Source organism: Solanum stenotomum, chromosome 7 (genome assembly GCF_019186545.1).
Source record: "Solanum stenotomum isolate F172 chromosome 7, ASM1918654v1, whole genome shotgun sequence".
Lineage (NCBI taxonomy): Eukaryota > Viridiplantae > Streptophyta > Magnoliopsida > Solanales > Solanaceae > Solanum > Solanum stenotomum.
This window is the reverse complement of record NC_064288.1, coordinates 44,380,537-44,406,571: the sequence shown is the minus strand read 5'-3', so window position 1 is coordinate 44,406,571 and position 26,035 is coordinate 44,380,537. Positions and strand designations below refer to the sequence as shown.

Below are 26,035 nucleotides of genomic sequence, written 5' to 3'. Positions count from 1 at the left end.
AGTTGTGTAGTTCTTGGTTAGCTAATTTGTATTAATGGTTTTTCCACCGGAGGGTTAGTGTGGGTGCCAATCACGATGGTCTGGGTTGTAACAAAGTTGGTATCAGAGCCTAGGTTCGTTGATCTCGATGTACCAAAATGAGTCTAGTAGAGTCTTACGGAACGGTACGGAGACGCCTGTACTTTTCTTCGAGAAGCTATAGGACTTTAGGAAATCTCTCTGTCTTCTCTTGTCTCCTTTCGTGCTATAACTTGATTCCAATTGGTCTCTGGCAATTCAACTTGGTATCTAACCTCCTTCACTCTTCTGTCCGCAGATGGTTAACACTAGATTCAACGGCGTCAGGCCCGTAGCTCCCGTCAATGCTCCAGCTGAGGAATCAGTGAGAGGTCGCGATCGAGGCAGGGGTAGATGAAGAGATATGGGTAGAGGATGAGGAAGGGTGTCGCCTACTAGGGATGAAGCACCGGTTGGAGATGCTCCCAGAAATAAGGCCCTTCCTGCGCACCATGAAGAGGTAGAGGGGAATGTAGAATTTGAGGAGGAAGAGAATATTGGACAAGAGGAAGAGGTGCAGGCTGAGACTACATGTATTCCTCCCATAGACCCAATGTTAGCTCAACAAATTATGTCGTTCTTGAAAGGATTGATTGGTCCTGGAGTGCTTCCCTCTGTTCAAGCAACTTAAGCTCCTGCCAATTCCCCTATTGCTATCACTGTCCCAAGGGGTGGAAATGTAGGTAATGATGCATTCTTTCATCCTTTGTTGGTTCCCGTTATGATTGGTAATTAGCATGAGATGTTGACTAAGTTCTTGAAGTTGAAACCGCCTATGTTCCATGGTTCTGAGAGTGAGGATGCATATGAGTTCATCCTAGATTGCTATGAGAGGCTTCATAAATTGGGAATTGTCCATTAGTATGGGGTTGTGTTTGTGACTTTTCTGCTTCAAGGTGAGGCTAATCAGTGGTTGAAAGCTTATATGAAATGCAAATCTTGAGTTTTACCCCCACTTACTTGGACCCAGTTTCATGCTCTGATTTTAGAAAAGTATGTGCCTCAGACTTTGAGGGATCGTAAGAAGGATGAGTTCATGGCTTTGGAGCAATGTGGTATGTCTGTGGCTGCTTATGAGGCCAAGTTCCATGCTTTGTCTATATATGCTACGCAATTGGTGACTACAGAGGAGGAGAGGATCCGTTTATTTATTAAGGGACTAAATTCTGAGTTGTAAGTATTATGTGTTCATATGACCTCTGCATGGAAAAACTTCAATGAGGTAATGTGAAGAAAGTAGAGGGGGTAAGACGAGACGGTCAGGCTAAGGCATTGGCTAAGAAGGCCAAGAACTCGAGTAACTTTCAAGGATCTTACTCCAGAAGTTCAGGGAGGCCAATACTTGCAGCCAGTCCAATTCAGTCCGCTATGCCCGCCTCTATAGGTAATTACTCGGGAACTCCACCTCATAATTTGATTCAAGATAGCCAGGGAGTCGCACCTTCGGCGGGCAGCAGGACATCTTTTGATCGTACTTGTTACACCTGTGGAGAACCTGGGCATATGAGGAAAGATTGTCCCCACCCGCGCATGTTGAATTCCACGTAACAGCAGTCTAGAGAAGTGGTACCCGCGGGAAATGGTAATAATGGTCGAGGGCATCCATAAGGTGGGCGAGGAGGAAATCAGCAAGGTCGCGGAGGTAGGGGAAATGGTAACGCAGGCAGAGGTGCAGTGCAGCCAGGGAGGGAAGTCACCTGTCAAGATGACAGGGCTTAGTGTTATGCCTTTTCGGGAAAGAACGAGGCAGAGACGTCTGACGCAGTGATCACATGTACTATTCTTGTCTGTGATCGGATGACTAATGTGTTATTTGATCCGAGTTCTACTTATTCTTATGTATCCGTGCGATTTGCCTCAGAATTTGCTATGATTTATGCTATACTTGATGCCCCCATCCATGTTTCTACCCTAGTTGGAAAGTTTGTCATAGTCACCCAGGTCTATCGTGCTTGTCTTATTTTGTTTATGGATTTTCAGACTTGGGTTGATTTGGTGATTTTGGATATGACTGAATTTGATATAATCTTAGGCATGACTTGGTTGTCCCCCTATTATGCTGTGCCTAATTGTAATACTAAGTCTATAACTCTAGAGATTCCGGGAAGGGAAAAGTTAGAGTGGGAAGGGGTGTACAAGCCTAAGCATGCTAAGATCATATCCTCCATTCGGGCTAGGAAACTGGTAGGGCATGGTTGATTGGCTTATTTGGCTCATATTCGGGATGTTGAGGTTGAGTCTCCATCTATTGAGTCTATTCCTGTGGTGTCAGAATTTAGAGAAGTGTTTCCTAATGATTTTCCTGGTATGCCTCTGGATAGAGATATAGATTTCTGCATTGATTTAGAACCTGGTACTCGTCCCATTTCTATCCCTCCATATCGCATGGCTCCGACAGAGTTAAGAGAGCTTAAGGCTCAAATCCAATAACTTCTTGATAAAGGATTTATTCATCCTAGTGCTTCCCCGTGGGGTGCTCCAATTTTGTTTGTTAAGAAAAGGGATTGTAGTATGAGGATGTGTATAGATTAACGACAATTGAATATGATCACCATTCGAAACAAGTACCCATTGCCTAGAATAAATGATCTTTTTGACCAGTTGCAAGGTGCATCAGTTTTCTCTAAGATTGATCTAAGGTCTATCTACCATCAGTTGAAAATTAGGCTTGAGGATATGCCCAAGACGACGTTTAGAACCCGCTATGGACACTACGAGTTTCTAGTTATGTCTTTTGGTTTGACTAATGCGTCTGCAGTTTTCATGAGTTTGATAAACAGGGTGTTCAAACCCTTCCTTGATTCGTTTGTTATAGTCTTCATTGATGATATTTTGGTCTATTTGAAAAGTGAGGAGGAGCATGCCAACCATCTTCGTATTGTTCTGGGTGTTCTTGGGAAATAAAGGTTGTATGCTAAATTTTCTAAGTGTGAATTTTGGTTGACTTCGGTTATATTTTTGGGGCATGTAGTTTAAAAAAAAAGGGTAATGGTAGATCCTCAAAAGATTGAGGCGGTTAAGAATTGGGTTCGGCCCTGCTTTGTGGTGGAATTTAGGAGTTTTGTGGGGATCGCTAGCTACTATCGTCGATTTGTGAAGAACTTTGCTTCTATTGCCACGCACTTGAAAAATTTGACCAAAAAAGAGATACCATTTGAATGGACAGAAAAATGTGAGGAGAGCTTCCAAAGGCTCAAGACTTTTTTGACCACCGCACCTATTTTAACATTATCGGTTGAGGGTAAAGATTTTATTGTTTATTGTGATGCTTCACATTTTGGTTTGGGTGTTGTGTTGATGCAGGATAAGAATGTTATAGCTTATGCATCGCGTTAATTGAAAGTGCATGAGAGAAATTATCCAACATATGATTTGGACCTGGAGTCTAAGTTCAAGTAATTGGGCATCTCAGAAAGAGGTGGGGTGTTAGCTAGCATTGAAGTAAGGGCCACGTTCATTGAGGAGATTAAGGCCAAACAGTTTGAGGATGAAAATTTGAATGAACTTAAGAAAAAAACTGTGATTGGTAAGGCACAAGAGACCACTCTTGATGTGGAAAGTGTGCTCAGTTTTAAGGGAATGATTTGTGTTCCTCGAGTTGATGACTTGATTCAGAAATTATTGACAGAATCTCATGGTTCACGATATTCCATTCATCCGGGTGTGACCAAGATGTACCGAGATTTGAAGTGAATTTATTGGTGGTCGGGCATGAAGAAGGATATAGCGGAGGTTGTGGCTAAGTGTCAGAATTGCCAACAAGTAAAGTATGAACATCAAAGGCCTGCATGTTTGCTTCAAAGAATGCCAATTCCGGAAAGTGGGAAAAAATAGCTATGGACTTCGTGGTTGGTCATCCCAAGGCTTTGGGGAAGTTTGATTCTATTTAGGTAGTGGTTGATAGATTAACTAAATCAGCCCATTAATGCTGAACAATTGACTAAGATTTATGTGAAAGAGATAGTGAGGTTGCATGGGGTGCCCCTTTCTATCATCTCAGACAGTTGTACCCAATTCACATCCAAGTTTTGGAGGAAGTTACATGATGAATTGGGCAGACAACTCACTTTTAGTACAACCCTTCCATCCACAGACGGACGAACAGTCAGAGAGGACTATTCAAGTGTTAGAAGACATGTTGAGGGTATGTGTGATTGATTTTGGAGGACATTGGGATAAGTTCTTACATTTGTGTGAGTTCTCCTATAATTATAGTTATCACTCCATCATAGATATGACACTATTTGAGGCACTTTATGGGAGGGGATGTAGATCACCGATAGGATGGTTTGAGGCTGGAGATGTGAAACCTTTGGGAGTTGATTTAGTAAATGATGCTCAAGATAAGGTGAGGAGTATTTAAGCTAAGCTTTTAGCAACCCAGAGTAGACAAAAAAAGTATGCATACCATAAGGTAAGAGATATGACATTTCAGACTGGTGAGAATGTTCTTCTTAAGGTATCACCCATGAAATGAGTGATGAGATTTGGCAAGAAGGGCAAGCTAAGTCTGCGATACATTGGCCCCTTTAAGGATCTTGAATGTGTGGGGCCAATGGCTTATAAATTGTCTTTACCTCCTAACCTATCGGGAGTTTATTCGGTATTTCATGTATTTGAAGAGATATCATGGTGACGGGGATTACATCATAAAATGGGACTCAGTTGTGTTAGACAAGGACCTCCAATTTGAGGAGGAACCAGGTTGCAATTCTTGATCGTGATGTGCGTAAGCTGAGGACCAAGGAGATTAAGTCCGTGAAAGTTCAATGGAAGCATCATCCAGTTGAGGAAGCTACTTGGGAAATCGAGAAGGACATGCGAGACAAGTATCTCCAGTTGTTCATCGATTCAGGTACTACTTTACTCTAACTTTAGCCCATTTTCTCCTAGTTTGTCCCTCGGGGATGAGTGATGGGTAAATTGGTATCTATTGTAACAACCTATTTCCGTCGTTGTAGAAAAGCCAATGGGAAATTTTTTTGTTTGAAAAACTCTTTTCGTAGTAACTTGGAATTTCCCAACCTAGTTGAGTTTTGGATGAAATCAGAGTCAGTAAGGTCTAGGGAAATCTTGTAACAATTGGGTGATTTAATTATGATTTTGATCACATGAGTAGATAGCTAAGACGTTAAGAAAACCGTACGACTTTACGGAATTGAATTCGGGTGAGTAGAACTCTCGAAACTGATCTTAGCGTGAACGGGTAGGTTTTGAGTGTCATTGGTTGAAAGTGTGTTGTGAAATGGGGTACTGGAATTATTAAATTATCTCACTGTTCCGTGCAAGCCGCTATGGAGGGAATTTGTGCCGCCAGGGTGGGGCTGCTGTAGCGGGGTGGTACTGCTGTGGTAGGACAGTCGCGATTTAAGTCGGAAATAAACCCCAAAACGTCTTTATTATGCAATTTTCGTTCTTGAGAGTAAGGAGAAGAACCCCAGACGATTCTTGACAGTTTTCCGTCATTCTTAAGGCTTACAGTAAGATTTTAACTTCCCGAATCCATTTTTCAATCCGTAGATCGTAATCTAATGAGTAATTATCGATGGGGGAGGGTTTTAATCTGGGAATTATGGTGGAAAAAGACCTTATTTGGATATTGGGATCATGGGTTTGATCTAGGGTTGATAGAATTGTTGGTAATTCGGGATATTAGTTATTGTTTGTTGATTCCCATGTTATATTAATTGTTTGTAGACCAAGAAATAGCGGAACGAATCCAGAAAGGGAAGAATCAAGTTTCTTAGGGGATTCAAGCTTTGTTCGAGGTAGGTAATGGTTGTGATTTCATATTGTGTGATGTATGTTTGTTCTTGTTTCATTATAATACATGTATGTATGCGAATATTGTATTATTGATCACACTAATTGTAAATGTGGATAGATGAATGATGAATGCCATGAATCATGACTTGATTGTATGATTATGAGAATGTACTTTGTGATTGTGATTGTGGCTTGTTGAATGGATCGGGTGTTGCGTTCCAACACACTAACTTGGATCGGTTGTCATGTTCTGACATAAATATGGGATCGGTTTCCATATTTCGGCATAAACATTGGATCAGATACCACGTACCGAAATGCTAACAATTTGGGTTTGGGTTCTATGCGAGGACCATTAACTTGACATAATTGTGTAATTGAGAATTGTGAACTTGATCGTTATTCTTAAATGATATTGATATTGTATATGTTCGGTGTATGCATTGTAACACCCCGACTTTTAAAAACGTCTAAATTAACTTGTATCTTTATGGAAAGACAAGGAGGGTGAGTAATAAATTAAAAATGATGTGTTATGTGATATTTTAAGTGTTTAAGTGTGGTATCTCAAGTTTTGAAGTTAGGTAAGTGACAAAATAAAAGTTGGCGAAAGTTACCGTAAATTCATTTTTAAAGATTTGTCTGAAATTTGAGTCAAATGTCTCGGATGTTTTCTCCCAATCTATTAAGAGTTATGGTTCCCGCGAGGTATGAAATCGAAGATCTACGAGTGTAGTTTCCAACGCATTAAACCGTTTGTTCATACGACTTCATAATAGAGAGATATTCGCATTTTCGTGGGACTACGCAAGAAGGCACGTGAGGTGGGCCCCTAAGTTGGTGGAATGTTACATATATCTTCTCCTTCGACTTTTTTCACCATTTTAAAGCTAAAAATCAAAGAAATTAGAGAAACCCATTTCTAGGATCAAGTGAAATATAGATTTTCTCGACTTAAGTCCTTGACAAAAGTTGTTCTACGCGTTGGGCTCATCATCGTAGTATAATTTGTTTTATCGATTGCGTAGCATATCACATTTTAGTGTTGGGACAACAAGGGCTTGGATATATTTGAAGGTTTTGAAGTGTATTACGACCTTAAGATCGAGGTAAGACCCTTCTTTCATCGACTCTAACTTTCATAAGCAGCAAATAGCAATTTGCGACGGAAATACATATATTTTATCGTATTGTCATGGTATCTTTTATTTTTGTTTGTTGATTATGGTCCTACCTTGTTGTAGTATCAAGGGAGTATTGAGTAAAAGTCATTAGGCCACGTGAATTTAGCGAAAAAGGTATGTAAGGCTATTCCCTACTTACGACATGTTTCCTTAAAGCTTAGAAGCAATGCATTTGGGTTGTTATCCTTGATATACTTGTAGCCGTGATTGTTGATTGTTGGCTGCTCGAGTTGATATAATCCTCCCTTGTCGGGATTCTTAGTTAGTTAGTAGCGTCCGTATGTTGGACACGACTTAGAGGCTATTTGTATAGGTTGCTTATAACTAAATTGCTCGCTTTTAGCGGTTGGATTGTTATTATTGCCGTTGGGACTATTGTGGTTAGCTGCAGGAATGTGATCTATGCCTAGAAGGGCTATGTTCTGCCTACAGGGCTAGATGGATGCCTAATAGGGCTATGAGTTGCCTACAGGGCTATATTGACGCCTAAGAAGGCTTTGTGCTTCCTACAGGGCCATGTTGTTGCCTAAGAGGGCTATGAGTTGTCTATAAGCTACGTTGATGCCTAAGAGGGCTATGTGATTGCCTACGGGGCTAGGGGACTACTGATAGGGGTATATAGGCTGATTGGCACCTTCCGGGCTTATGGGGGCCTGAGTAGGTGGTCTTGTGGGCTGTTTGTACCTGNCTTATGGGAGCCTGAGTAGGTGGTCTTGTGTGCTGTTTGTACCTACCGAGCTTATGGGGGCTTGGCTAGGTTGTTGTTTTATTATTTTTGATAAGTTTAGATTTAGGAGCAGATCAGTACACTTATCTTAGCCTTAATTTATTTATTGGATTATTCTAGTATATCAGGATACCTCATCATAGTTTATTGCCTTTCATACTCTGTACATTATTTTGTACTGATACCCCATGGCCTTGGGGGCGCTGCATTCATGCATGCAGGTCCTGAAAGACGACCGAGTAGACCTCCTCAACAGCATGATTGACTTTTATCCGGTTAGCTAGCCCCTTTCCTCCGTAGCTGCCAGAGTTGGGAGGTTTGTTACCTTTTGTTGTATATATTTTTATGGGTAGGCTGGGGCCCTATCCTACCAATCTTTACTACTCTTAGAGGCTTGCAGACTAGTGTGTGGGGTTTATATCTACGTTATGGCCATGCTGGCCTATGTTGTTGGTTTGCGGAAGCTTATGAGCTGTTTGATGTATTGTATTGATATATACATGCTTTTAGTTTTGGCATAGATATCATGGTGGCCTCGACGGCCTAATCATGACTTCTGTGCTAGTTGACTATTTATTTATATGATCTCCTGGGAGTAGCTGTTTCTTTTATAGATCAGTTGACAGGGCCTTGCCGGCCGATGACTTAGTTTTAAGCCGAGATATACTTGTTTGATTTCTTGATTGCATGTGGCTACCATGCGCTAGTAGCAAATGGTTCAGCAGGGTCGGCTTGGGCCTGAGTTTTGGCATTAGGAGCCAGTTGCGCCCCTCGAGTTTGGGGCGTGACATGCATGTTATTAGTATGTTGTAATGGCTTATGTATGTTGCACTTAGTGGGATAGCCGCGTGATCCTACTAGTACACTGTGGTTGTGTACTAATACTGTACTTGCTCTTTGTTTTTTGAGTACAGGGCATCTTCAAGCGGCCATTGAAAGACCTCGCTTAGAAGATTAGTAACCGTTGTCGAACTCAAGGGTGAGCTAGTTCTTCCGGGTTGTCATGAGTTCTCTTTCGTTTAAAGTCCACATTTTTGGACTTAGACATTCTAGTTAGTTATTCCTATGTTAGTTTGGGTTTGTACCCCTTCTTGTTTAGACTTATGGATCTTGTTAGAGTTTTGGTACATTAACTTTTAGGTTCTAGGTATTACTTCCACAATGTTAGTTTTGGTTGTTAGACTTTTATTGGAGTTTATGGGAACTCCTTATCTTTTCCTTTGCATTTAAACTTGCTTCTGTAACCTTAAATGCCTTAGTTTGATTTAGTTATGTAGTTCTTGGTAAGCTAATTTGTATTAATGGTTCTCCCACCAGAGGGTTAGTGTGGGTGCCAATCACGATGGTCTAGATCATGACAGAGACGTTGAATGGTGATACGACAAATCAAGTTAAATTTAGCGGGTTAAAATTAGTCTTTTCCCTCCCTGATTCGCTCTATCTTTTATTCTATAATTTTTGTATATTTACTGCTTCATATTTGAATCTCTATTCATTGAGGGGAGTTAACCAAGCTATTCCTAACAAAATGCATGACTATATAAACAAAACCTATGGAGGATCATAGTTAATACATGATGGCTTTTTATGGTATGTTAAATGTACTATATTAATTGATAATACTTTTTCTATAACTAACATTGCTATGATTGACAGTGGCGCTGATGTGAGTTGCATTCAAGAAGGTCTACTACCTACTAAATATTTTGAAAAAAACAACTCATATGGTTAAATCTGCATCTGGTCATGCTTTAGATATAAAGTATAAATTATTTAATACTCGTATTTGCCAGATTAAAGTTTGTATACCTCACTTCTTTTGCTTAGTAAAAAATCAGTTATACCCTCCTATTATTCTAGGAACTCCTTTTATAAATGCAATTTATCCTTTTACTAACATAAATGCTAAATGATTTTCTGCTACTTATAAAAATCAAGATATTAGTTATACTTTTATCACCGAGCCTATTTCTAGAGATATTAATGCTCTAATTGAAATGAAACAAAAGCATGTTGATTATTTACAACTTGAGATATTTAGTATGAATATATTCGATACTTTAAAATCTGCTAAAGTACAGGAAAATATTAAACTCATTTCTGAAAAAATGGCCATTGATATTTGTGCTGATCATCCTAGTGCCTTTTGGAATCGGAAAAAGCATATTGTAACTCTTCCATATGAAGATGATTTCTCTGAGGAAAATATCCCTACCAAATCACGTCCTTGTTAGATGAATACCGAATTGGTTGAATTCTGCAAAAAGAAAATTGATAATTTATTACAAAAAGGTTTGATAAAGCCTTCCAAATCACCATGGTCGTGTTCTGCTTTTTATGTTAATAACGCAGCAGAAAAAAAATGAGGTGTTCCCAGGTTAGTTATAAATTATAAACCTTTAAATAAATTTTAAAAATGGATTAGGTATCCTATTCCAAACAAAAGGGATTTATTATCAAGATTATATGATGCTAATATCTTTTCAAAATTTGATTTAAAATCTGGATATTGGCAAATCCAAATATTTAAAGACCATTCTTATAGAACAACATTTAATGTTCCGTTTGGACAATACTAATGGAATGTAATGCCCCTTGGTTTAAAAAATGCTCCCTCGGAATTTCAAAAGATTATGAATGATATTTTTAACCCTTATTTGGATTTCATCATAGTTTATATTGATGATATTTTGGTATACTCAAAGACTCTTGAAATGCATATTAAGCATCTAGACATTTTTAAGAAAATAGTTATTCAAAATGGTTTGGTCATATCTAAACCTAAAATGAGTCTTTTTCAAAACAGAAGTTAGATTTTTGGGTCATTTGATTTGTCAAGGAAAAATGACTCCTATTCTGTGATCTATTGAATTCGCATCAGAATTCCCTGATATTATTACAGATAGGACGCAATTGCAGCGGTTTCTGGGAAGTTTAAATTACATTTCCCCCTTCTACAAAAATTTGTCTCGAGATTTAGCTTTGTTATACGACAGGTTAAAAAAAATCATAAGAAGCCTTGGACTAATAGTCTCACAGATCTTGTAAAGACTATTAAAGAAAGAGTTCAATCTTTGCCTTGTTTAACCCTTGCTAATCCTGCTTGGCCAAAGATCGTTGAGACAGATGCGTCCAATATGGGTTATGGTGGAATATTAAAACAGATTAATCCGCATGATAAAAATGAATACCTTATTCGGTTTCATTCAGGAAAATGGAGCGATGCTCAAAAAAATATGCAACGGTAGCTCATGAAATGTTAACTATCGTTAAATGTGTTTTATAATTTCAGGATGATCTTTACAATCAGAAATTTGTGGTAAAAACAGATGCTCAATCAGTCAAATATATGTTTGATAAAGATTTTAAACATGATGCATCAAAATTAATATTTGCTAGGTGGCAGGCACAATTAGCCCCTTTTGATTTCGAAATTCATTATAAAAAGGGAAGTGATAATTCCCTCCTAGACTACTTATCTAGAGAATATATTTCTTCTTAAAAAAATGGGTTTTCTTGACTTCCTTACTGATATTACTTTGGTTACAATTTTAAAGGCAGTTCCTCTTAATAGAGATTTACAGGAACGTATTTTATGGAGAATTATAGACGGAATGGTGATGGACATCGTCGCTAATTACATGATTGAACAAGAACTTTATGAAAGATTTTATTGTTCTGATGTTTATGACCTTTTAGATTATTAAAACTAAATGCTATGTTTGCAGGATGGATCCTCCTTAGGTAACCAAGGCTAGAGGAAGGGGCAGTTATACTCGCGGAAGAGGAAGATCATCCTTCTCAAAAACATCAGAATCGTCATACGGATCCTCATCCAGCTCTCCAATTATACAAAGGGGGAGGAATGAGCTTGGTAAAACTAACAAGCTCTTTAAAATAAGCTACTTCTTCAATACATTTGGATGATATTTCAGAAAATAATCCATTATACGCCTAACTGAGAGCATATTTATCTCAAAAGCAAGTGACACTTTTGCATCGGTGGCGAAAGAAGAGGTTGATGATATTAGATCCTATGAAAGGGTAGTAAAGAAAGAAATGATATTTCTTATTGAAAACTCTGAGATACAGAAAAAAGAAGAACCCTGAAAGATATTCCAAAGATATTTACTTAACGGATTATACTTCCCAGGAGAGTCATACAAAACCCGCTTGTATTACGAGATCATTTTAACGAATACAGGTAATGTTGAATTTCAGCACTTCTCAGGTTATAACACCAGCGAGAATGTTTATAACTTCTCCAAAATGATCATAAAGCAGATTATATCAATTGAAGATTGGGGTATATCCTTGATGAAAGAAAGACAGATCAGCCTCAATAAAATCCCTACCAATTTCACTTATTGGGATTATATTAACGCTTTCAGCAAAGTCCTTTACTATAACAATGAAAGGCATGAACATACTTGGTTTATCAAGGTGTGTGCACAGATATTTGTTGACCCAATTCCTAACTGGTTCTTGAACTGGTGGTCATACCACGGACCAACGGTAAAGATTTTACCTAATCCCTTTTTAAAGTTATACAAAAACTGGGTTAAGGTTTCACCAGACCTTAATGATTTATACCACTCAGATCATGTTTGTTATATAGAACAAATTGAACAAATTTATTTCTTCATAGAATTCTCGATTCCATGGATCCATAAATGGACCCCGAAAGTAGGTTTTACTGAAGAACAAATTCCATGCTTATATCGGATTTATTATAATAATTTCTGGGATAAATTAATGAAGAAGGATCCCATGACTAAATCATTATATGGCCAAGAATTATTAGACTCTATTTCTCAAAAAATCCAAGATTATGGTACTATTCCTCACAAAGGAATAATTGCTGACAACTCCGTCAAACATATTGCCAGAAGAATTTCCATTCAAGATGGAAATAAAGAAGAAATGATAAAGGAGTATTTGAATGAAATTAGGAAGAATCTACTCCTCAATATCACTCACTATGAAAAATCAGACACTTCAATGAGAAGTGAAACAAGTGATGATATCGCAGATGATGCTTAAGAGGCCCAACCTTGTGAATTGGCGATACCCGTGACAGAAGATATGCTGTCTAAAGCAGAAGGTTTACTTAGGGAGTTGAAAAAGAAAGACAAGATGACCACTATTGATTAACAGTAGATACACTGTTAAACCACAGTAGAAAAACTGTTACTGTACATTTGGGACCCATTGATAAGGGACCCATGGTCACTGTAGATCACTGAAACACTCTCTTCAAAAGTTTTTTTTTTAAAGTTGTTTGTTTCTCTTAGTTTGTAAAGCTCTCGGTTTGCCGGAGGTTCACCGGAAGTAAATAAAGTTGTTGATACAGGGTAATTTAATTCTCTACTTTTATTTGTAAATCTTTTTATATCTCCAATCTGGAAGCTGTGACTATGTCCGGCCAAAAGTTTATATCTATGCCGGATAACTAACTTCTCTTTTATATAGACCATGAACGGATCTAAGCTTCATTTAAATATAGAAGAATTTTAGTAGGGCTTCTCGACTTGGTTCTGAGATTGAGCTACAGTCGGATCTAGTACTACTTTTATTGGCTTTGTCTTTGTGACTCCGTCTGATGAGCCGTGGTTTTTAGCCCGAAGTTGAGTTTGATAAGTAGGGCGCCTCATACCCGGTTAGAACTATCAGACACATGGGCTTAATAAAAGTATGTATTAGCTTCTTGACAGGCCCTTTGCTTGGGTAAAATAATTAAACCATGCAGTCTGAGAAACTATGTTAAAATTCTTGTATATTTCGATTCTTTTGTAGTTGGACTACTCTAAGGATATTGACTTGCTTGATCTGTGACTGGGCGGACCACCGCCAGGTCGGTGATCCTGTAACGTTGAATAATAATAATAATAATATAGTAATAACGGTAAAAAAAATATACACATAACAAAAAAAAATTCAAGAATTTGAAAAAATATACATATAATTTAAACATTTTTCATTCCATTTGATAAATTTATTTCATAAATATTATTTCTTATAAAAATTAAATATATTATAAATATTACTTAATTTTCCATTTTTTTAAAACTTACGTCAAATAAATGTCGTTCTAAAGAATTTAATCGATTTTGTTTAAAAATAATTTATATTTTAAAGGTAAACATTTTTCGTACATTATTCAAATTAGGAAGCTTATTTAATTAATGAGTCACTAATTTATACTAATTTAATTTTCTAGAATGACTAATTTTATTAAATAAGTTAACCTTGCAAAATAATTATTGTTAATTTGATAAATTATGGCTAGTTAATAAAGAAAAGGGTTACATTTTAAATGGGTTAATTTGAATAAAAAATGGTAATCCAAGTCCTTTTAAATCGGCCAATCTGTGTGTGCCACGTAGGAAGCACATGAATTGTGCTTCTTCTACCTTAATCTCGACCATCCAATCTAATCTAATGGCTCTAATTAATTCAACTATTTTATGATATATATATATATATATATATATATATATATATAATTTTTAAAAATCCTAATTTTTGTTAACCGTCCGGTCAAATGATCGGACGTCCAGAATTAAAACCCAAAAGCTTTTCATCTTTTCCCAAAATAGTACGCCCCCACTGTTGACACCCAATTTTGACCCTATGCAATTCGAGTTAACTATCGAGCTTCTTCAATTTAAAACAATTTGAAATAATCGTCTTTGAAAAATCCTAAATATATATATATATATATATATATTATTTTTTTTATTTTTTATTTTTTTATTTTTTATTTTTTTTTAAAAAATCTCTTTCTAATTAGTTTTGGTTAGTATTTTTCAGAAATAATTATATAATTTTACATGTTGGTTTATATAATTCTCATCTTTTATATAAATATTTAATAAATAGCCTAAAAATTAAGTTTTGCAGAATTACTCATTTATTTCTTTGAATTAGTGAATTTTATAATTTTGTAGAACTAGTTCTCTATTTTATGTAATGAATAAGTCTTGATAATTATTTTGTCTTGTTTAAATTAAGAAGCCCATACAATTAATTGATAATTATTCATCTTATTTTAATTTTAGCAGAATTAGTTATTTCACTCAATTTGGCTATATCTAAATTTAATTTGATTAGAACAACAATTAAAGTGGTCAAATTTTAAATAAAAAAGGGTCATCCCTTTGTTCTTTAACACCTACACACATATACATATATTTACATATAGAAACATATATGCATATATCCTATTCCCACGCTCTCACGCTCTCTTTCTCCTTTTTCAGCACTGACACATGGCTCTCACCCCTTTCTTCTTCCCAAAGATGTAAAAGTCAAGAGAAGAACCCTAGTTCTTTGTCCGCCCAACACCCCTGTCAGTTTCTCTCCCTATTTTCAAAGATTACAGACCTCAGAACAAGATTTGTTGACTTTGACCGAGAGAAATCTCACCAAAATCTTATGCGGATCAAGAGATATCACATTGAATCCGGATTTTCGAAGTAGGTTCTCCTCTTGCTTGTTTTTCCTTCCATTCTCTTCATCAATCTCTCATCTCCCGCTCAAACGACTATTTGAATTCAAACCTTTATTTTTACTATAAATACATGGTATTGGTGCCATTTAGAAAACACGGACATAAGATTGAAATTTGAAAGTTGGAGAATAGTATTCTCTGAAATCGAACCCACGAAGGTTTGACCCTCGAATTTTTTATTTCTTTCAAGTTCTTTTGTTCATCTGTTGGTGGCGGTTAGTGGTCGTAGGAACGTCTTCAGCTCGTTGTCTCAGTTCTCTGCCCTCCATAAGGTAACACTTATTACTCTCGTATCTATTATGATTCTAAATTTGGCGACTGTTTGATTTCTTTTTTTTTTTAAACTTGTGTAAAGTCCTGAGATGTTAGGTTTTACAGCATTTGATTGACTAATGGTTAAGAATCAGTAATGTAGTTGATTAACTAATTCAAATGCTCTTTCAATTCAAACTTCGTGACTTCGATTAGTGTTGAGATGTTTCCTCCCTATTAAGTTCCCCCCATTTATTTCAATTTGATACCCGTGTTTAATTTCACTATGTTGTTCGTGGATCGTAGTTCAGTTTTAATTTTTTTCGACTACTTTTTACGATATTTCCTTATTTGATTCTTGCATAAGGTTGAACAGTAGTGTTAGGCTTACTTAATGATAGTGTCACGATATTAAACATGATTCAATTTCATTTTTTTTCTCAAGCTCTAGGTTAGATTGGAGTCACGAACAAAAGTTCATCATTCAAAGTCATTTTACTCTTTTCTTGCTGGATTTCTGGATTTTTTTTGTGAACTAGATGTTGTTATGGGTTGTTTCCCTCGTCTTAGCATTATTTCCATTCATTATTAAGCGGCAGTGAATATGATTCAGAAACTGATTAACAGATAGAATGTTTCTAGTTCTCGTCAAGTCGCCTTGTGTTTATTTTGTCCCTTTGTTATTCCTCATCCTAATTTGCCTACTTGAACATTGTTGAACCTATTTTGCCTATACCTTACTCTATTTTCAAACACCAGGCCATTTGTTGTTTGATATTGATTGTCATTATCTTTAAATAGGTGTAGAATCTCAGAATCAGTTAATTTGGCAGTAGTACTTTGTCTTATTTTTTCTTTCTGGAGTCAACAACCCCATTTTTCCATTCTCTGATTTCATTATTCGCTCATTGCTTAGCATGACATGTTTGATCAAGTCTATGCCTTCATTTTGCCTAAAAAATGTGTTTAAAAGTTGTTTACCACTTACGGTTGATCTAGTGTCAAAAAGTGGAGTTATGTTATTTTCCAAATTTTAGCTTGTTTCAGTTCTTGTTTTTCTTTCAAGTTTACTGTCTACCTTACTTATTGCGATTGTTTAGCCTTTAATTATTTACGTTAAGTTTATAATTCTCATATTAGTTAATGTTCAGGTAATAAGACATGATGCATTGAGTCCTTTCTGTTTGTTGTCCTTACCCCTTGCATTAAAGTAACGTTAGTTTGAATAACTTTAAAGTACCCTTCATTAGCATCATCCAAGTTCCTTGCATTACGTATGGGTTAGTTTACGTCTTTAAATTGATCATGAGTTGATAAAATATTTAATAGTTAAAAGTGTTGTGGTATTCGATTATTTAAGATTCCTTGAGGCCACCTATTTGTTAAAAATGGAATTGTTGGGGGTAATTTCGCTCAATATTGATTGGGTGTGTTTATTTTATTTTTATACATACTCTAAATTCTTTAGTTGCTTTTTATACAATATAGTATTATGATTCTTTTTTTTTTGAACTAATTCGTGATTGTGACATAACAGATTAGTTTCTCTGTTTGTTTTGATTGAATCATGAAATAACTTTAGTAATCAAGTTCATTTGCTAACAACAAATATAGTGTAAGCTTACATGATTTGCATATCTTGATATACTCATTTAGCTGGTCACATTTTAGCTTGAAACATTTACATAGATTTGGGTGATATTGCCATCTCTTTGAAAGCTCCTTAATTGATTATATTTGTTATTTAAATTATAGCATTGAATAGCTATCAAATTTTATAGTAAGTTGATATGAATTATGAAGTCTTTTGTTGATCCTTATTTTCTTTCCTTGCATGAACTTTTTCGTATGAGTTCACACACACTCTTCCCTCGCATTTAAAGTTGGGTTGAGACCCAACATCATTATCGAGTCAATCTTGATGAAGTATAAGTCAGCTCTCAGAAGCTGAAATACAAGGAAAAGTGAAATGTTATACAAGGATTGAAAGCTAATATGCAGGTGAAAATTACCCAAAAGCCCAAACATGCATCAACAACAACTCACTTCTTTTTCGGACAACGGTGAATTTAGGCCAAAAGGGGCTCAAATTCAATTTCTCTTATACTCTTAATTTATTGTGTTTTAAATTAACTCTAACTTTAGAATTGTTTATTAACTTAATTGAATTCCCCAAAAGATGAACTATATTCTTTATGTAAGTTTATTTTAATAAATTCCATTTTTATCAACTCTTGTATTTTTATTGATAATCTTTAGTCAAAACTTTTTACTTATTCTTAAATTAATTTAAAATAGTTTTCATACTTTAATTGACCAAATTGGTTCAAATTATTATTTCTAAAATGATTCATATATATTCTAATTAAACTAGTTTTTTGTTCAAATTCTAATCACCGGAAAATTAATCCAACTGTTTCATTTAGGTTCCTTTTTCTTAGAAAAATAAGAAATGTTTTTTGTTTTAACTATTTTCTCAAACTTAATCGAATATTGTAAATTATTTTTTTTATATTAAATCATTTTCTTAAAATATAGTCAAAAAATATTTGGTCAAGTCGTTGGATAACCGCATGTTAGCGGCTACTTTAAGTGTTAATACCTTCTTAGAGTAGAAATAAGAACCTTTTACCCATTTTCTCTAAATTTTTAAAGGTTTATATGTTTAAGCCTTTCTAAAATTAAGTTTTCTTAATTTCTTTTAAAAATTAAGTGGCGACTCTTTTCTAAGTATTTTTCTTAAATAGTTTTATACTTAGAACATTTCAAAAAATGATTTTTCTAAAAGTTGGTGAAATCATGATATAATAAAAATGGTGACTCTGCTGGAGAATTAATTAGGTTCTAACCATAATGAGTTGACTACTTTTTGACTAATTGTTAAGAATTGCTGATTTGTTATGCGTTCTCTATGCCTTACTAGTTAAATTGCTATAAACTGTCATTGCATTCATGTCATTTTCTGATATATGTATAGTATACTAAAAAATGATATCTGCATAACTGTAGCTGGACTTTTTATACTCAACCCTTTTCCAGAATAATCGGCAATTTATTGGTTCGCTATGGGTCCAATGGTTTGTCGTGAGTCCAACCTAATTTGTCCGCTTGGGTTTTCGGTCGTTTAAAAGCCACTCTTAGTTAACTAGTGTAGAGTAAACCCAAATCCCAAGTTTAGCACATTTTGAAATAAGTTGACCCAACACTCAAGGCGTGTTGGGCCTATTAGAAGCCCTCCTTATGTCTATTTTACCCATTGGTCAATAAAAGACAATCATGCTTTTGTGTCTAATTGAAGTATGTATATGTCATTTTAAACAAATAAATTATCCAATAGGGGTGTGGGTGGATTACATTTTCCTCTTTTTCTTGTAGGATGAATCCAATGTATGAACCCTTGAGGACTGAATGGTGACCATACCCCATCCTTACCTCCAAGTTTGGTGGAAATTTATGAAAAATGAAGACAAGAAAAAGGTTCAAAGACACATATGCCATCCCTCGTCACTAATGGAAATGATGGCTTGTCCCGATTTGATTGGAACAATGGTGAAATTTTGGGACAGTGATAACATGATATTTTGATTCGGGGATATAGAACTGACTCTAACTATCGAGGAAGTTGTTGCTAGTTATGATAGTGTAAGCATGTGCAACAAAAGGAAGCGTAAACCCGATACTAATCTCCTTATTCCCAAAGTATGGGACCTTGACAAAATTAAAGAAGAACTTTCACTTTTCAAAGCCGAGTGGATGGACAAGCTTCTCGGGCCAAACATTCCACTTCAAAAGCTTTATTATCGATTTGGACGTGCAAGAACTTTCGAAAAGTTCAAAGAAGAATTTGTCTCGGAGGAAAAATGGAAGGAAACACGTCCTCTTAATTTTGCAATATGCCTACTTAGGACAATGGTATTCCCCAAGGCCCAAACTATACTATCCATCCAAGTGTAGTAATGGTCACTCATGCCATCTTTAATGGAGTAAACTATGGTTCGGCGATCATGCACTACACTTTGGCGCCCATGACTTTGACCGACATTTACAGGGCTTTAGATAAGTGTCAAAGCGGCGAACGTTTCTTCGAAGGATGCAACCTGATACTTCAATGGTGGATAATGAGACACTTGATCAAAGCCCATGACCCAAAAGAACCAGATCCCATGAGACGACCAAACAGACTTGAAACTCATGATTGGTGGGTGCAGCTTAATCATTTCCACAGAATTGGAGGCCAAGAATTCTGGTATCCGAGACTTCAGGGGTTAAGAGAAGAAAATGTGCAGTGGTCAATCGAAAACTTGGTAGTAACAAAACAAATAGTGATTTGAAGTGAAAAGACCCCCTACTTGATATTCGCCTGATTGAGAGAAACTCGACCGTATGCTCCAACTCGAGTCCTTAGACAACTATGAGGAAAATAAGAGCTTCCCCAAACCGTAGACATGAGAAGATTTGTGACGGATCACGAAAATGGCCAAGTCGTTTTTTCTAAAAAGATACTTAAAACATGGAAGACTCTAAGGGTGTTGGGTGAGCTGGTGCCAGACTGATTTCATCCTGAATGTTCTAAGGAGTACAAAGAATGGTTAAAGAAGAACCTCGCCAGAACGATCGAGCCCGGTCCAAATATCCCTCATGTTATTGCAGATGTTGGTGCTAAACATCAAGTTCGACTCCATCGACTCCAAGAGAAATATGATAATAATGAGTTGAATCATCAACACCGACATTCAGAAGACACCAAAGTCATAACTCAGTTGAAGCAAGAGCTACGAAAAGCAAGGCAATGCATGTCATAATTAGATGATAGCATGGAGAAACAGATCCAGTCCGTACAGAGGTTCAGATATTAAGAAAGGGCCCGACTAACGACAAATCATTTGTGGGAAAATTGATATTCTATGTGGGAAGAAGTCAGCATCGCCAAGAGGACCAGACTTGGTGAAGGATAAGAAACGACTTGAAGTTCATTATTATCCCCTTCGTGGGATTGCCTTTATATGTACTTTATTTTGTCATTTACTTTTTTGAACTTGTTTCCCATTTTGATGTTGTTAAACATTTTTTGGGGGATAATGAATCGGCATAAAAAGAGACATACATCCTTCAATTCGATAGGCCCACCTTTGGCATAAAAGGTCACACGTTTAGGACGCGATATAAACTGTTTGTGTGCTACTTGATATAATTACTTTGTGTTGTGATATGTCATTTTGTCTAAAAGTAGAATTAATCCACTCTTGTTCCTTAGACTGGTATATAAGCATATATTAAATCCACAACAACAAAGTCCGTCCAAGCTACTCCTGAAGTATTGTCTAAGTTTCCCAGAAAATACATAAACCCTTTAAAAATCTTCTAAATTTCCATCTCTCCGTCTGAGAAAGGTTAAGTTGCTAGAATGTCTGGAAAAAGTTTTAACACGCCAACGCCCATCATCGTTTTTGGTTAGTGGTGAAGAAACTGAAGAATCAATGTTTAAAAAATTGCCAAGACCGATTCAGACTACGCTTGGCCTGAATTCCCCGGAAGGATACATAGACAGCCTACTTAAGGCTCGGTTCCTATCCTGTAAATTTTTATTCTTCCTTTTCTTGAAGGATTCTAAAAGATTTCACCTAAAATATATGAGTGGAAGAAGTTAACAAGACTCTATGCAAGTTGACTTTCTTGATTAATTCAAATGACCTAACCAAAAAAAAAATCTTTCCATTTGAGCCATCCCTTTCGCCCAAAATACATTCGTGGATTAATCTGCTCAAAGCAAAATGACAGTTATATGTTTATTCTTATATCAACTTATTTGTATTTCTCATTAGAATCAATAACTAACATAACTACTTTTGAGTTTTTATTTATTTATCAGGTAACTAGAACTGATCTGTGTTGAGAAACTGGCTGAGCATCCGTACTTCACAAAATCTAAAGTCCCTAAAGATTCCTTCTCGGACCAAAATCTATTGAAAGGAAAAGAAAAGATGAATGGATATGGTGAGAACATCGGTTTGAATGAGATCACAATAACAGACCCTATCATTGCTGAGCAAAATGAGTTGATTGCTCAATTGGCACTACAAATTGTTGAAATGAGGGCCGAGATACATAAGACTCGGGAGTTGGCAAATTTAGCTATCACTACCAACACTCCTCTTCCAAACAACGAAAGATCTCCACTCTATTTCCCTACTCCTAATCCAACACACGAACATTTCTCACATAATCCACCTATTGTTCCAGTCTAAAAGCCTCCCACTGTCGAATTAAACACAACTAACCAACATCATGCTAGCTCTTCCTACCAAATACCTCATCCTTCTCAAAGCCTAAATTGTAACAACTCTCAAACATTCCCTTCTATGTACCAAACTCCTTCTCAAAACACTTCAAACCCACCTACTACTCAACCCCTACCTCCAAAAGCCACTTTTAATATTCCAATCCTCACAAAACCACATCTTCCCTACACTACAAATCCCGAACTCGATCACTCTGAGGAGAAGGAAAATGAGTAGAGGGTCAAAGAGGAAATGAATAATCAGAGCATGAAGGAAGAAATTATGAAAGCTATGAAAGAGCTTCATTACACTCCAGATGTTTGGGGATAAACTATGAAGAATTGTGTATCCATCCAAACTTGGATCTTCCCAAGGGTTTTAATGTACCAAAGTTTGACAATTTTGGATGAACTGGGAACCCCTTAGCTCATTTAAGGGCGTATTGTGACCAGCTCGTATGAGTTGGGAAAAATGAAGCATTATTGATGCGGCTCTTCAGCCGAAGTTTGAACGGGGAGGCCTTGGAATGGTTCGCCTCTTAAGACATGAAACAATGGCCTAGTTGGAATGCTTTAGCTAAAGATTTTATTGAGATATTTGCTTATAATGTAGAGATCGTTCCAGATTGATACTCTTTGAAAAAGATTACACAAAAATCCACCGAAAACTACCGTGAATATGCATACAGGTGGAGAAAAGAGGTTGCCAGAGTTCAATCTCCCATGTCTGAAAAGGAGATCACTGAAGTATTTGTGCACATCTAAGAGCCAGAATACTATGATAGAATGATGTTGCTTATTGGAGAAAAATTTGCTGAGATAGTCAAAGTAGGTGAGGCTATCGAAGATGGTCTTAAGACCGAAAAGATTGCCCGTGTGGCAGCCCATGCTGGATCTTCGAGACTATTGAGGAAGAAAAGAGAGGGCGTGTCCTTTATTTCTCATGCGTCTGATAGAAGGACAAAAAGATCGTTCAAGTTTAGCTCTAGAAAATCTTCACCTTCCAAAGTCTATCCCCCAGCTCCACAAAATCCCTACCTAATCTTCTATGTCCAACCAAATTTCCAAACTCCACCTCTTAATCTCCCAGCTCCATATTACCAAAATACCCCTCCAAACTATCAGACTCCATAATCAAATTACCGAACTCACCATACCCAAAATTCCAAACACCGACACCTCCCTGCCAAAATCCTTTAAATTACTGTCAGGTACCTCCACCTCCACAAAATAACTATGACCTTCCTCGTCCAAACTTTGAAAGGAAACCTCCCAGAATTTTCACTCCTCTCATTGAAAGTCGAACTAATTTGTTTAAAAGATTGAAAGTTGTAGGCATGCTTCATCCCATCGAACCTAAACCTGTCAACACAAACTCTAAATTCTTTAGAGCTGATCAGATATATGCTTACCACTCCAATAGTGCAGGACATACCACCGAAGATTGCATCAACCTGAAGCATACGATTCAAGACTTAATTGATCACAAGGTGATCACCCTTCAGACTGCCTCTCCTAATGTGCATAGTAATCCTCTACTGAATCATGGGGGAGATATTATTAATATGATTGAAATAGAAGTGGATTGGAGTGCTACTAAGATGATAGTCCCATAAAATCTTGACTGTCTTGAGAAGGCTGTAGCCTATCTAAGCATAAGCAAGAAGCCCGAGTTCGTGATAATAACACCCCATTGAGCTTTTATTTTGGTGCCAAAGAAGGGCCTTACTGAGAAAGAGTTTGTGATGATGGCACCTCATCGAGATTTTACTTCAGTGCCAAAGGAATGCCTTACCAAGAAAGAGTTTGTGATCGAGACTGCTACCGCCCATGGTATGACTAGATCTGGTAGATGTTATACACCAGAAGAATTGGCTCAAAGAGGCCACAAGAGAGACCACCAGAAAATGCCAATCAGTGAAGCTGAAGCCGAGGAGTTTTGGCGAAGAATGCATCCTAAAGAGTATTCCATCATGAAACATTTAGAGAAGACACCTGCTCAAATTTCTATGTGGGCATTATTGATGAGTTCACACCAACACGTGCATGCTTTGTTATAGGCTTTGAATGAGACTCACGTACTGGTGGGGACAAATAGTGATAATCTCGTAGCCATGGTAAGCAAAGTCATCGGAGGCCATCGTGTTAGTTTTAGCGATGAAGAGTTCCCTTGTGAAGGGGTTATGCATAACAAAGCCTTGCATATCACAATCAAGTGTCAGGACAATATTGTGAATCGTGTTCTGATAGATGACGGATTTGGCCTTTATTTTCCCATTGTCGATTCTCAAGCAATTGAATTTTGATCTTGGGAAGATTCGTCAGAACCAAGTCAATGTGAGAGCTTTCGATAGGGGTCAAAGAGAAATATTGGGCGCTGTTAGTCTGGGTATTGAAGTAGGACCTGCAAATTTAATTGTCGAGTTCCAGGTGATGGACATCACCACTAGCTACAATCTTTTACTTGGAAGACCTTGGATTCATATGGCTGGGGAGGTGCCCTCTTCCCTCCACCAGTTGATGAAGTTTGTGTGGAACGATCACGAAGTAGTCATTCATGGTGAATGAAGACATTCGAATGACTATGCCCCGATTATCGATGATGTGGCTAAAGGTTCTGACTTCTCTGCAGTAGAGATAGTGAATGCTATCAGTGATGATTTGGCCTCACATCCCCTTATGTCTTCCATTTACAAGATGATAGCAACTTTGATGTTGAGAAGTGGATTTGAATCTGGTTTTTGGTTGGGAAAATATTTGCAAGGTATCACTGAGCCTATTCAAATTTTCACAAAAGGTTCAACGTTTGGCCTGGGATACATCCTAATAGCAGACGATGAGATGAAAGCTTTGAGTAAGAAAGTGGTTGATTGGGAATTAGCCAAACCGGTACTTCATTTGTACCAGTATTTTCCAGTGCGAGAATATACCAAAAATGCTGGCCTCGGGAAGAGAATCAGGAATCTTTTTGAAGAATCTGATGCTATGCTTGAGGAGATGATCGAGACATTTGGCATTCGAGATGCCAAACCAGAAGAGCAAGTTCCTAATTGGACATCCACACAGCTCCTGGTTCCTCACTCGTCTTGGTAGACAAAGACATATCTATTTTGCTTATTTCTAAAATCGGTAGTAGTCTGAATGAGGCCTAAGACCCACCCTTTATGTTGTTTTACCTCTTTAAGCTTTAATTTCCCTCGTGATGTTTCAAAATGCAGATTGGCCTATGGTCATGGCCAATGTTTGTACTTTCTTTTAATCTAAATGAAAGCCTCCTCTATTTCATAAATCTATTTATTCACAACTTACTAATTTGTTTTAATTTTTTTTATCTGACATGGCTTATTTATGATTTCAGTAAAAATAACTTAAAACCTGCCAATATCATGTCATGTCATAAGCTGAGTGAGCAAAATGAGATAGATGAGAATGAGTTCGAGGAATATGATGAAGAGACCATGGTTTCGGAACACCTCACAAAAGAATTGAAACAGTTGGAGAATCAGGAGAAGCCAAACTTAGAAGAGACTACGACCGTGAACCTGGGAGACGAAGAAAGTGTTAAAGAAACCAGGATCAGTGTCCATCTCATAGAAACTCAGAAAGAAGTTCTCATCAGTTTGCTTAAGTAGTACATCGACATATTTGCTTGGTCCTATGATGATATGCCCGGATTGAGCACAAATATTGTTTCTCACAAGTTGCCGATCAATCCAGATTTCAGTCCGGTAAAGCAGAAAACTCGGAAGTTCAAGCTAGATTTGAGTTTGAGAATCAAAGAAGAAGTTACCAAACAGATTCAAGCCAAAGTTATGGAGGTTACCAAATATCCAACTTGGTTAGCCAATATTGTTCCAGTGCCTAAGAAAGATGGTAAAATTAGAATATGTGTTGATTATAGAGACCTCAATAAAGCCAGTCCCAAACACAATTTTCCATTACCGAATATCCACATTCTCATCAACAACTGTGCTAAGGATGAAATGCAATCATATGTGAATTGCTTTGCAGGTTATAATTAGATTTTGATGGATGAAAAAAATGCTGAAAAGACAACTTTCATTACACCTTGGGGTGTTTATCATTACCGGGTAATGCCATTTGGTCTTAAGAATGTCGGAGCCACATACATGAGAGCCATGACAGCTATCTTCCATGATATAATCCATAAGGAAATTGAAGTGTATGTGGATGACGTAATCATCAAGACTCACAAGAGTTTAGATCACTTGACCCATTTGAGAAAGTTCTTTGATCGA

The 26,035-nt window shown here is 36.8% G+C and overlaps 1 protein-coding gene across 1 annotated transcript in view; it reads left to right on the top strand.

The window, feature by feature from the left end:
* The window catches only part of LOC125871211 (CASP-like protein 4B1), a 120,995-nt gene extending 100,983 nt beyond the window's left edge, over nt 1–20,012 (top strand). Inside the window, exon 4 of the mRNA XM_049551813.1 lies at nt 19,999–20,012. The gene's annotated coding sequence lies outside the window, so the exon portion shown is untranslated. The remainder of the gene's footprint in view (nt 1–19,998) is intronic.
* The last annotated feature ends 6,023 nt before the right edge of the window (nt 20,013–26,035 follow it).